This window comes from Cnephaeus nilssonii, assembly GCF_951640355.1.
Source record: "Cnephaeus nilssonii genome assembly, chromosome: 20".
Taxonomy (NCBI): domain Eukaryota; kingdom Metazoa; phylum Chordata; class Mammalia; order Chiroptera; family Vespertilionidae; genus Cnephaeus; species Cnephaeus nilssonii.
The window spans coordinates 8,290,698-8,303,923 of NC_137091.1; positions in this window are offsets into that span (position 1 = coordinate 8,290,698).

Sequence of the window (13,226 nt, forward strand, 5' to 3'; positions counted from 1 at the left end):
TGTGTGTGTGTGTGTGTGTGTGTGTGTGTGTGTGTGTATACACACACACTTGGTATATTAGGCATACACACACACACACACACACACACACACACACACACACACACACATATACACATGCCTAATATACCAAGTGTCCCCTTGGGAGTTCAACCGACTGGGAGTTTGATCACTATGACGTGTGCTGACCACCAGGGGGGGGCGCAGAATGAAGGAAGACCCTGGCCGGCAGCCTCTAGGGACCCTACCTTAGCATGAATTTTGTGCACTGGGCCTCTAGTATAGTCAATAATATTGTAATAACTATATATGATGCCAGGTGGATTCGGGGAATCACTTTGTAAGTTATATAAATTTGTAACCACTATGCTGTACACCTGAAACTAATATAATATTGAATGTCAACTATAATTGAAAAAATAAAATGTGGAAATGCATAGGAATTCAAAGCAATGATTTCATGTCTTAACATGCATATATATTAAAATACTTTCACAATAACCACAGTATACACTCATTGAGATCATAGACTAACAAACAGATAGCATTAAATGCACTACAGTGTTGCCTATGGAGGTGAGGGAATGGGCTTAAAAGGGAATGAACTGACAAAAGAGGAGTCTTGTTTTGATCAATGGTGGGAATATGCTGTAAATCGAGGATTACGATGAACTCAACCCTCTGCATGGAGTCCCAGAAGAAGAAAAAGAAGTCATGGTGGTGTCAGAAACGTCTAACCATTATGTAGGTCAATCTCTACATCATTTCACGTACCCACACCAGGCTCTCCTGGGTGTGGTCCAGCTGGTATATCTATTTTCTGGGGAAGCAGGACTAGGAATTATTTTCCAGATGTTTTGGGCTCATGTTTTCATATTTGAATCTAATTAAGGGTTTGTAAGGACCATGAAAAAAAAAAGGTTTAAGTTCTTTCTTTACCCTGTGGAGTGGGTTTGAAGAGAATTCAAGCATGGAGTTTAAAAGACACTGCTAGTGGAAATTAGGCATGGGTGGAGAAAATCAGGAATTGGGCGCGGGCGGAGGGAGGCAGGCCTGGAGGGAACACAAGTGAAAGTACCCTTCACAACAGGGAGAAACAACATAAAAGAAATACTTAAGTATTTTTAAGCTGTGAAGCTGCCAAAGAGAATGTGAGGCAGAATGTATACAGTCCACATGGGGAAATGTTTTTTATAGAAAAATCCAGTTTCTAGGATATTCTTACCACAGGGTTGGGAAGCAGGAAATAGATTCAGAACAATGGTTTTGTTAAACTTTTGATGCTAAGCAAGTCCAGCCCCAATCTAAAAGTCTGCTCTTGAGAGGAAGAAATACACACAAGGAGATGTAACAGTCGGTGCTCTGTGTTCTCGTGCTGACAGCCACAGCCACGCTGTTACCTCAAACACGTCCTGCCCCTTTGGGGACCTTTGCTTGACCATTTGTAAAAGGAAAAGTCAACTTTTATTTTTCTCAGCTTTCCAGGCCTTGATGTAAGAGAGTTATGTAAGAAAGTGTTGATAAAATCTCTGCTCTGGCTGTCAGGGAGCTACAGGAAAACAGCCGAGCCCCATCCTATCAGCAACAAACTGATGGGCTTCTTGGCTTAGGTGGAGGGAGAAAGGAGTGAGATTGGGAGGCAAGGCAGGAGGAGAGAGAATAATAATTTAAGTGGAGTGGCTGGTAGTGTTGGCTGTAGTGTCAGCCATTTCACCACTCTAGTACAGCCTAGGGTTTAAAAATAAATATATTGTACTTTAAAATATTATTTGCCCTCTTAATGCAATCCAGGTACATCATCTACTGCTCAGCTGAGGTAGCAACTATTTACTAGCCCCACTGAAATTACTGAAATCTGACATATCTATACATGGGCATACAACTGGATGATTTAAGGTATTCTTAAGGGTAATTTTTACCAGACTTTTAAAAAACTTATATGTATTATTGGGCATATCTTACCTAATAATAGACAAACATGTAAATTGACCATACCTCAGCTATGCCACCAGCCAATCAGGAGTGATATGCAAATTAACCCAACAAAGATGGTGGTTAATTTGCATATACAGGCGCTGAGTGATGGGGGCGGGTGGGACGCTTGTGTTGTCGCCATGGCGATGACTCAGGTGTTCTGCCCCACTCCCTGTCTCTCAGGGCCTCTGGGCAGTGTGGGAAGGCGGGGCTGGAGCGGAAAGAGGCGGCTCCGGGGCCTGAAAGGAAAGGGGCTAGGCCAGAGTGGAAAGGCGGTGCAGGCAGCCAGGGAAAGGAAAGCCCATTCTAGCACGAATCTTTGTGCATCGGGCTTCTAGTGATACTATAATTGTTTCAGCACCTGATGCTCTTTTCTGTATAGGACCTCTTCCCCATTTATAAGACAGAGCCCATTCACCTTCAGAGAGGTTGAAGTGACAAGATATTGCCCCTGCTTCACTTGTAAGTAGTGCATGGGACATGAGTATTTGAATTACACCTTAATGAATCAAGTAAGAGACTGTGTGGAGTCCATTCTGCAGAGGCACCAATAGCACAGTGACAACACCAGGGATGGATGTGTAGGTCTGTGGTGTTGGCAATATTGTCCATGATACCTGGGATCAGCAGTTGTGACCACAGTGACTATAAGGAGTGAGTCTTTTCCAGTCACACAATTCCTAGACCTATTTCTACAACCCTGGATATAAAGGTTACTAAAATTCCTTTTAGCCATTTTTTGGTCTTGAATTCATTTGATTTGATTTTTGATGGTTGGAGCTCAAAATCCTGATACGAACACAGGCAGACATTAGAAGTTAACACCCATGCAAGATGCAACACTACTTCTTTAAATGTTTGATTGAACTCATCAATGAAGCCATCTGGATTTGTATTTTTCATTATGAAAAGTTGTTTAAATACATTTTTGTTGTTGTGGTTCACCTACATGGCTAATTTAAATTTTTATTTCTTCTTGGATCAATTTTGGTTTTATGTGTGTGTGTGTGTGTGTGTGTGTGTGTGTGTGTGTCTCATTTTTCTAAGATGTTGAAATTATTTACATTAAATTGTTCATAATATTCACATATTATCTTTTAAATGTCTGTAGGATCTGTATGATGCCCCCTCTTCCATTTCTTTTATTGTTCATCTGTCTCTTTTCTTTTGTCTTGATCAGTCTATCTAGAGGTTTGTTGATTTTGTTCATCTAGCCAAAAAATAACTTTTGGTTTCATTTATTTTCTCTACAGTTTATATATTTCTATTTGTATAAATTTCTACTCTTTACTACTTCTTTCCTTCTACTTATTTGGAATTAATCTGTCTTTCTCTTCTAGTTTCTTAAGGCATAATCTTATATCCTTTATTTTAGACCCCTCACCCCCAAAATAAACAGTTAAGGCTATACCTTTCCTCTAAAGAAATGTTTTAGCTATATTTGATAAATTTGGTATGTTGTGTTTTCATATTCATTTAATTTAAACTATTTTGGATTTACTCTCCTGATTTCTTTGTTAATCCATGAGTTTCTCAGACATATTTTCCCCAAATATTTGGGAATTTTCCTGATATTTTATTAATGATTTATATTACATTATAAATATACTAGAGGCCTGGTGCATGAAATTCGTGCATGGGTAGGGTCCATAGGCCTGACTGGCGATCAGGACTGATTGGGGCCTTCCAGCTGCTGGCTGGGGCCTTCCTTAGTTCCACACCAACCCCTGGTGGTCAACACACATAATAGCGACTGATTGAACTCCTGAGGGGACACTTTGCAACTTTGCATATTAGACTTTTATATAGATAGATTCCGTATGATTCTAGTGCCTTTATATGTATTCACACTTCTTTAATAGCTCAGCATATTTTCTGTCTTGGTAAATATTCTATGTGCCATTGGAAAGGTATTCTGTTGCGACTGGGTACAGTGTTCAATAAATGGCAATTAAGTCCCACTGATTAATGATGTTACTAAAGATTTCTATAAAATTATAAATTTTATACTTGTCCTAACAATTATTGAGAGAGGAGTCTAGAATCTTGCAAATGTAAAAATTTTCTTTCACTTTTGCATTGATGTTAGTTTAACTATTAGAGAGTGCATCCAAAAGCATCTGCAAATTAGCTTTAGGATATATGTTCCTTCACATAAGGATATTTCTTTTTTTAACAATACAATTGTTTTTCTTGTCTTGGTTTTGCCATAGAAATTGATACTCCTTTTGCTAATTTAGATTTTAGATCAATTTCTAATTTTATTTTTAAGAGTAGCCTACTGCAGTCACATGTTCTCCTCTTTGTATTTGTAAAAGTATTTACAAAGAACCAGAGCCCGTAGTGATTATTAAAACATTGGAAAATACTAGTGGATGTTATGGGATAGTATTTAAATAATGTGACATTTGAATCACTTATCAAGATTAGCAGCACTACACAGGCACATGTGCCCAAAATGCAAATTGAAGGACTTACTTTTATTCAGAAGTTGTTCTTGAAGTAATAATTATTAATAAGATTATATACATAGCATATTTTATAGGATTTATGTAAAATATACTATGTATATAATCTTATTAATAATTATTCTATTTGTAAGAACAATTCACTGTTAGAAGAAGACAGGGCCACAAATACAAATTTACATCATGGAAACATCTATGCCTAAGACCAACTAATTAGACTGTAGTTGCTTCTCTCCTGCCTGATTATTCCGTTTTCTCTCAATGTGTATTTTAACCTCAGACTTTCTCTGCATGTCACTATTTCCTGTCCTTGCTTTGAAGTTTACATCAGTGGATAATTTAGAAGAAGTAATGTCTCTGTATTTATTTTTCAGCTTTAATTTGCACCCAAGATTTATATGTTTTCAATTTTGCCAATTTCTTGACTGATATTTTTCAGTATTATAATTTGGAGGAATACATAAATTTCCCAAAAATGTAGGAAAGGAGTTTTAACATAGAGCATTAATGATATACCTGACTCTTACTTTATCAAGTTTTACAATCTCTAGTTTTTAATTGATATGTTAGGCCAGTGGTTGGCAAACTCATTAGTCAACAGAATCAAATATCAACAGTACAACGATTGAAATTTCTTTTGAGAGCCAAATTTTTTAAACTTAAACTTCTTCTAACGCCACTTCTTCCAAATAGACTCGCCCAGGCCATGGTATTTTGTGGAAGAGCCATACTCAAGGGGCCAAAGAGCCGCATGTGGCTCGTGAGCCACAGTTTGCTGACCATGGTGTTAGGCCATTTATATTTAACATAATTATTAATATGGTGAATTTAAGTCTACCAACTTGCTATTTGTTGTGTATCTCTTCCACATGTTGTTTAATTATTTTTCTTCTTTTCCTACTTTCTTTTAAATCAATTGAGGTTTTTTTGTATTCCCTTTTATTTATACACTAGTGGCCTGGCGCATGAAATTTGTGCATGGGGGGGAGGGAGGTTCCTTCAGCCCAGCCTGCACCCTCTCCAATCAGGGACCCCTTGGGAGATGTCCAACTGCCAGTTTCAAAAATCCCTCTTGCAATCTGGGACCGCTGGCTCCTAACTGCTCACCTGACTGCCTGCCTGATTGCCCCTAACCTCTCTACCTGCCTGCCTGATCACCCCTAACTGCTTATGTCTGCCTAATCACCCCTAACTGCCCTCCCCTGCTGGCCTTATCTCGCCCCTAACTGTTCTACCCTGCTGGCCTGATCTCACCCCAACTGCCCTCCCCTGCTAGCCTGATCTCACCCCCAACTGCCCTCCTCTGCTGGCCTGACTGCCCCTAACCCCCTGCCGGCCTGATCTCGCCCCCAACTGCCCTCCCCTGCAGGCCTGATCTCACCCCCAACTGCTCTCCCCTGCTGGTCTGATCTCACCCCAACTGCCCTCCCCTGCTGGCCTGACTGCCCCTAATCCCCTGCCGGCCTGATCTTGCCCCCAACTGCCCTACCCTGCCGGCCTGGTCACCCCTAACTGCCTCTGCCTCAGTCCCCACCATCATGGCTTTGTCCGGAAGGAAGTTGGATGTCCAGAAGATGGCTGGTCGACCTGGTCTAATTAGCATATTACCCTTTTATTAGTATAGATAGATTATATAGGATAGGATTGCTTAAATGGTGCAGGGGGGAAGCCTTTCTCAGCAGGAGGAGATGCTCTTGGCAGATAAAAATAGACAATCCCTATATCTGGACTGATAGCCAGCCATATGCACTATACTGCCAAACAGGTCATTAAAAAATTGAACCGCTTTCTTACACCTTATACCAAATAGCTGTTGCCCTTAAAACCCCTCCTCAGCCCCCACCTTAGGTTCTGCCTTCTCAGTACACCCAGATTAGGTTCTGTTTGGTCAGTTTCTATGCCAGTCAGCGCCAGAAGCTCCGCCTTTTAGGCAGGCACTGGCGCCTCACAGTTCACCCAGATTTGGTTCTGGTTGGTTGGTTTCTATGCCAGTCAGCGTCTCTGGGCCTATCTCTAGGCCTGATCAGAGAGGCGGGGCTGATCAACAGCCACCCCAGGCTGCTAGTGAGCAGGCTGAACTTCTGATCTCTCAAGGGGGGCAGGGGGAGAGAGAGAGGCAGCTGCTGGCGAGGGAGAGAGAGAGAGAAAGACAGAGAGAGAGAGAGAGAGAGAGAGAGAGAGAGAGAGAGAGAGAGAGAGATATGCAGGGTTTGCTTCTCTCTCTCTCTCTCTTTCTCTCTCTCTCTCTCTCTCTCTCAGCCCCACCTCTCTCTCTCCCCGAGAGGTCAGCAGTTCAGCCTGCTCTCCAGTCCATGCCCACCAGAGCCTGCTGCGTGCACAGCCTGGCATTCAGTCGAGCAGTTGGTCATTACGGACCCTGGGGTTTCATATATATTAGGATTGAACTTATTAGGTACACCTCTGTTCCATTTTTTAGTGATGGCAATGGTTTTCCAAGTGTATCTTTACCTCCTTTTAGACTACTTTCAAATTATATCATGCCATGTTATGTAAAATATAAGAACCTTAGAGTAGTATACTTCCACTTCCCTCTCCCATCTTCCCATCATTTGTGCTACTGTGACCATAGATTTTAATTCTAAGATATTATAATGTTAATCTATAGTATTAAAGATAGTATTAAACAATACTATCTTTTCATTTTAAAAAATCCTATTGCCCTAGCCAGTTTTTCTCAGTGGTTAAAGCATCAACCCACAGACTGAAGGGTCTCGGGTTCAATTCTGGTAAGGCGCATGTGGGAGGCAACCAATTGATGTGTCTCTCTCACATTGATGTTTCTCTCTTTCTGTCTCTCCCCCTACTTCCCATTCTCTAAAAATCAATGGAAAAAAACTCTTCAGGTGAAGATTAACAACAACAAAAATCCTATTGTATAATTTACTCATCTATTTTTGGTGCTCTCCATCCCTTTTTATAAATCTGACTTTCAATTTTGTGGTATTTTCCTTTTAGCTAAAAAACTTTAAACATGCCTTTGAGCATGCTAGTGCATTTGCATGGGTCCTGTGAATTACCCATAATCAGAGGGGCGGAGCTGGTATTCATGAGGAGGTGACCCGTGAAGTAACTGGGGAAAGCTTTTCTGAAGAGGTAACAAGTAACTGGATTTTGACAAAAAATAAAATAGAAAGTCATCTGTATGTGAGTACATATCTAAAGTGAAATAGTTTTACAGTTTAAAAACAACAACAAAAAACAAGCAGTGTGGTCCTGGGTTAATGTTGAATGGCCAGGAGCCTGGTGCAGAGCCTTCCAGTGACTATGAAGCTTATTGAAGATACTCTAGACACCATCTTGAGCTCTGCTTAAACAAAGGTGCTTGAACCAGATGAGTTTCTGTGACTTCAGGACCTGTTCTGGTCCTAGAGGTGGACTGAGAACCCCTGAAGAGGAGCACTCTTCACTACACATGAAAGGAGCTCGCCTGGCTCTGGCAGCGGGTGAGCACTTCAGAGCAAGCGTAATAAACTCCCTTCGACAACATCTGATTTCCAACAGCTGGAGAACTTCTGAGGCTCTGAGTACAGCCACTGCCCACACAGCATGTCACGTACCAGAGACCCTCCCACTAGGTCACTTGATGTGATCGAGATGAGGCTATAGTGGACTTCACAACTTTAGGATCTAGGAATGGAAGCCTTACCCAGCTCCACTTTGGGGCCATCCTCCACACAGTGAGATCATTCTACATTTGACTTTGAAGCCAGATTCTTGGGTCAGTTCCAACCTTTGCTTGCACCAAATAATTCCCTGAACTTTTCCCTCCTCTACCCATCCCTGCAGACATGTTCCCTAATGCCCTTCAACTTGTCCTTAATCCAGTAAACAAAACCTCAGTAACATATAAACATGATTTATAAAAACAAATCTTCCCCCAAATCTGCTTGGAAAAGCAGTTACAGAGCTGTAAGCAAAGATGAAGGACTGTGGTTAACAGGACCCATGTCTGCATGGGGAGGATGCAGTCTGGGTCTCTGCAGACTCTCCCTCGGAGGATGAGCACCAGATAGACTAAAGGTCCATCTGCACCCAGTGCTTCTTATGTGTCACACACCATGCCAAGTGCTTCCCGCCACTCCACCCCGCCCCCTTTACACCTGCATGTTATAGATGAGGAGACGGAGGTTTAAAAAGGCTAAGTAATGTATACAAGGTCACAGAGCCAGTGCATGGAAGAGCTGGGGCACAGACACCAGAAATGGGGAGAAAAACATTGACTTGGATTACTAGAATCCATATAGACTGGCAAACTACACAGACAAAAATTTAGCCAAACAAAAACAAATCCTGGGCCTGATTTGTCTAACTAGGGTGTGTCCACTGATCTAGTTTCTTGGATTAGTATTAATTCTCCACTGTATTCTTTCTTGTGTAGGCACCACCTGTCCACCATGTAGTGATGTAGAGACTGAGAGGCACCATTCTAGATCAAAGGGAACAATAATTGGGAAACTTTTGGATTAGAGAGAGGCACAGCACCTCAGAGAGCCCCAGTAGGAGAGAATGCTCAGGCCGCCTACGTCATGTTCAGACAGGTTCTGGACCAAGCTGGGAGTTCCTCAAGGGCAGAATCAGTGTGTCCTTTGGGCGACTTTTGCGATGCTAATCAGAGCCCTTCCCCCTCTGAGTCCTCCAACAAATGAAATATCAGTGGGTGCATGGTGCTTGGTGGATTGCATCTAGAGCCAATGCAAAGCTCCCTATCTTCCTCGGTCTAAGACTCTGGCCACTTACCCTGCCAGTTGCTGCCAAGTCAAGGCAGGATTTGTACCCACTGTTCCTGAGGGAAGAGACAGAGCCAAGTAGAGGGGCATATGCCACATGGCAGAGGAGCCAGGAGCACCTTTTCCCTGCAAGGAGACCAGTCCCCAAAGGGAGAATCAGAGAAGACCACTGGGAACAGCAAACCTTTCACAGCTTAACCCACCACCCATGGACACCAGGTTCCTCCACCCTTCTCAGTAGGTAAGTCCCCTCTCTTCACATAGGAAGGATGGAATGAAGGAAAGGTGGCAGCTACTTTTCCAAAACTTCCAGGGCACAGTCGACATTCTCCTGGCCATCAGAGACATGAAGAATATGAAGTGATACCTTCCATGGTAGACTGCATTGTTACCTCCATCACAGCTCCTCGCATCCACACCCTTGCTGTGGACTCGATATGGGTGGGGCGGGTGGACAATGCTTCCTAGGCTCTTGGCTCTGAGACTGGCTACAGGATCTGCCCCCAGGAATGGCATGTGCATGGAAATGGCAGTGTACCAGTCCCAAGAGCAGGCCAGGAACGGCGTTCTTGAAGGTGGATGTCAGGTGGAAGACATCCTCAGAAAGCTGCATCCCCATGGGGATGGCGACAGCTTGAGCTTGGCGGGGAGTCCTGCTGCACTCCGAGGTGTGAAGGGGAGGCATGAACTGTGCATATGCTGTACCACACAGCTTTGCCTACTGCTGCTTATAGCTTCGCCATAGCTGTGAACGCCCTGCTCCTCTCCTTTTCACCCTTGAAGATGCGCGAACACACAGGATCAGGCTGCGTGAGGCAGAGCATTTCCCACATGGGAGGCAGAGGAGGATGTGGGGCTGATGGCTCTCCCCGCTGAGTGCATGGGTGCATGCTCAGGAATCTCAGAGCTGGAGGCTAAACAGCCACCCTTCCTCAAGCTGCCTTCCCACCACTGCAGTGTCGAGATGTTTGGTTTTGTTGAAGGTTTTTATCGGTACAGACTACAAAGGCAGAATTTCCTCTAAAGGAAGCACACATGAAGGATAGCTAATCAGAGGCTGCATATATTGAGAGACCACCAATCGCACTAAAGGAAACATAAATGTATGGCCTATGTATAGCTTACACCGTTTTAAGGCTGCTCCTAGGAAGGATTAGCATCTGCAGCCCCCAAACCATGAGTGTCCTTCTATCTTTTCAAGAGAGGACAGGAGCCTTAGAATGCTCTTCTGACTCTGAGAGGAGGAGAGGGAGGGAGAAGAAAGGAGAGGGGAGGGGAGGGGAGGGGAGGGGAGGGGAGTGGACAGTAGGGAGAGGAGTAATTCTTGTCAAAATCTTTTTAGTGCACAAAACTAATTCTGCTCATCTTGGATTTGGTGAGCTGGATAATATTCTGTGCACGGCTCCTAAATGAATTATTAAATGTCAACTCAAGATGGCTTAACTAAAATACTCAATTTAATAACCAAAAGAATCTAAGGTAACAATAACAATTTCACAGGTGCATGTAGAATTGTCTAGTCAAACCATTATAGACAAGCTTTTGGGGTTTTCACATAATCTCCCTCACATATCATCTTCTGTCACTAAATACCCACTCTGGAGAGCACGTTCCATTTCAATAAAGATCATCCCTTCAGTGCAAGCTTCGCTATTCAGATGGAGCCAGCAAACCTTTTTTTTTTCTTTTCTAAAATATAAAGCTAAACAAGATCTCAGTCACAACCACCAAATCTTTATTAATGCATTCCTTGTGCTACTTCTGAATATTAATAAAAATTAATAATTAATTTTGCCTTTGGCATTGCAAGATATACTAGTTTTAATTAGTGTACTGTACTCCTATACAATTAAAAAATAATTGATGTCCACGCTTATTGGTGGTGTCTGTGATCTTCTTTTCTGTTGTTGTCAACAAAAGCCTTAAAAAACAAGCTCGAGAATGTAGTGCTGTCCACTTGATTTAAACACCCAAAGTAACAGGCAAATCTTTTATGATGAAACAGAACAGTTTTCTGTTTAAATTATACACAAGTATATTAACTAGAAAGAGAAAATTAAAAGCTGATGGCTACAAGGAATAATGGAAAGTCTATAAAAATGTTTTATCTATCAACAAATTTGCCTGGAAAATATCAATGGTTGGCGCCATCTCTCAGCTGCAACACAGAGAGGCCATCTTGGATTTGTTATGTTAATTCCATCAAGCATTTAATTCTGATATCCTCCTTAACCAGCTTTAGTTATTTAAATTCAGCATATCATGTTACTCTTCTACTACATCATTTAACTGTGCCATGAACTACTTTATCATGGAATGCTGAAGAATCTCCCTGTGCTCTCCTCTTCCTCTCTTTCTTAACAATAAAGGCTGTAGAACACAAGACAACATTTATGGTTAACAGGAGGAATAGTTTCCTTTGAAAACATTTGTATCAGAAATCTTGAACAGAGGGGGGTGGTTGTTTTGGAGTAGAATAATTTAAATCCCACAATCCATGTGTTTCTTGGTTTTATTTTTTAGAACCAGGATTCTTATTTTTAAGAAATCTGTATTGAACAACCATAAACATACCTGTGATACCAAGAGGTGGTAGGTACACTAAGAGAACACTGACTTAGTAAAACACATGGCAGAGAAGAAGGGAGCCAAAAGAGGTCTGGATTTCACACTTTACCCATGAATCACTGGTTAGTGAGTATTTTTTAAGGCAGAAAGTCACAAATGGATCCAAATGATTTTTATCAGGTTAATAATCTTAATAGCAATTTTAAGTGAAAAAAATAATCTGTTCTAGAAATGTCGGCTTTGGTTTATTCTCCACAACAGTATTGCCTTCATAGTATTTACTGCAGTCTAAAATTACCTTGGTCATAAAATTACTGCTTGTTCATAATTTGTGTCTTGGTCCAGAGTCTCAGCCCTGTGCATGAAGTCAGGGCCTGTCATTACCCACAGCTGCATTCTTGGTGCCTAGCACAGAGCTGATACTCAACAAACATCTGTGGAATGAATGTATTAATTCTGATCTAACATATATTTTGTTTTTTCTTGAGTCTTCTGAATTTTCTTCTTCCATGCCCATCAAAGGTGAATGGATAAATAAGATGTGGTATAACCACATAATGATATATTATTCAGCAATAAAAAATAAACTACTTTCATGGACTGGCTTATTTCACTTAGCATGATGTTCTCCAATTCCGATACACACAATCACATGAATGAATCTTGAAATAACAGGGTATGCCACGTGAGGCAGTCAGAAAGGAGTGACTCAATGCAGTGAGCTCTGGGGCAGGAGAGCTGCTATGGTGACAAATATCAAAACAGAGCATTGGTGGCCTCTGCGTTGAGTCGCGGGGAAGGGGCATCGGGAACACTTTGGTGTGCTGGAAATGCACATCTTGACTGGGCTGGGGTTCCACGGATGCATACGTTTGCCAAGACTTACCAACTGCACATTTAAGATCTGTGCATTTGCAGTATATAAATTATGCTTTAATTTTTTAAAACTTTAGGAATACCTATTTCCTTTATCTAGCCCATTGTCAAGTGAAGAAGGAAACTCCAAAGAGGTGTCTAGTGGAGAGCTCTGGAATTCCTCCTCCCAATGTCAGTACCTCACCCCACAATTCCTCCAGGTGGCCAGGCAATGGAGTTGACATTACAGCCTCTCCATAATGCAGGCACGCCACCACCTGGCCTCCCAGTCTGGGTGGGGGTGGGTGGGCATGACCTGTCCCTCTGGCCTAATGCACATGTCAAGAAGGCAGGGTTTCTTCATCACAAGCACGCAGTTCTGGTGCAGAGAATTGCCTGACTCCCCTGACAGAAGCTGTGAATAACACTTAGCAGCCCATGCAAATGCTGTGGTCTGTGTCTGTGTGCCCAGCTGGGCTGGTGATCAATTTTTACTTCTCAAATTGGGTCAATGAAAAAGGATGGAGCTTTCCATTCCTGTGATGTAACTCCTCGATGTGATCTAAATTCTATTAACACTGGGAAACCTGGAAATTCCAAAGAAAGCCTTTGG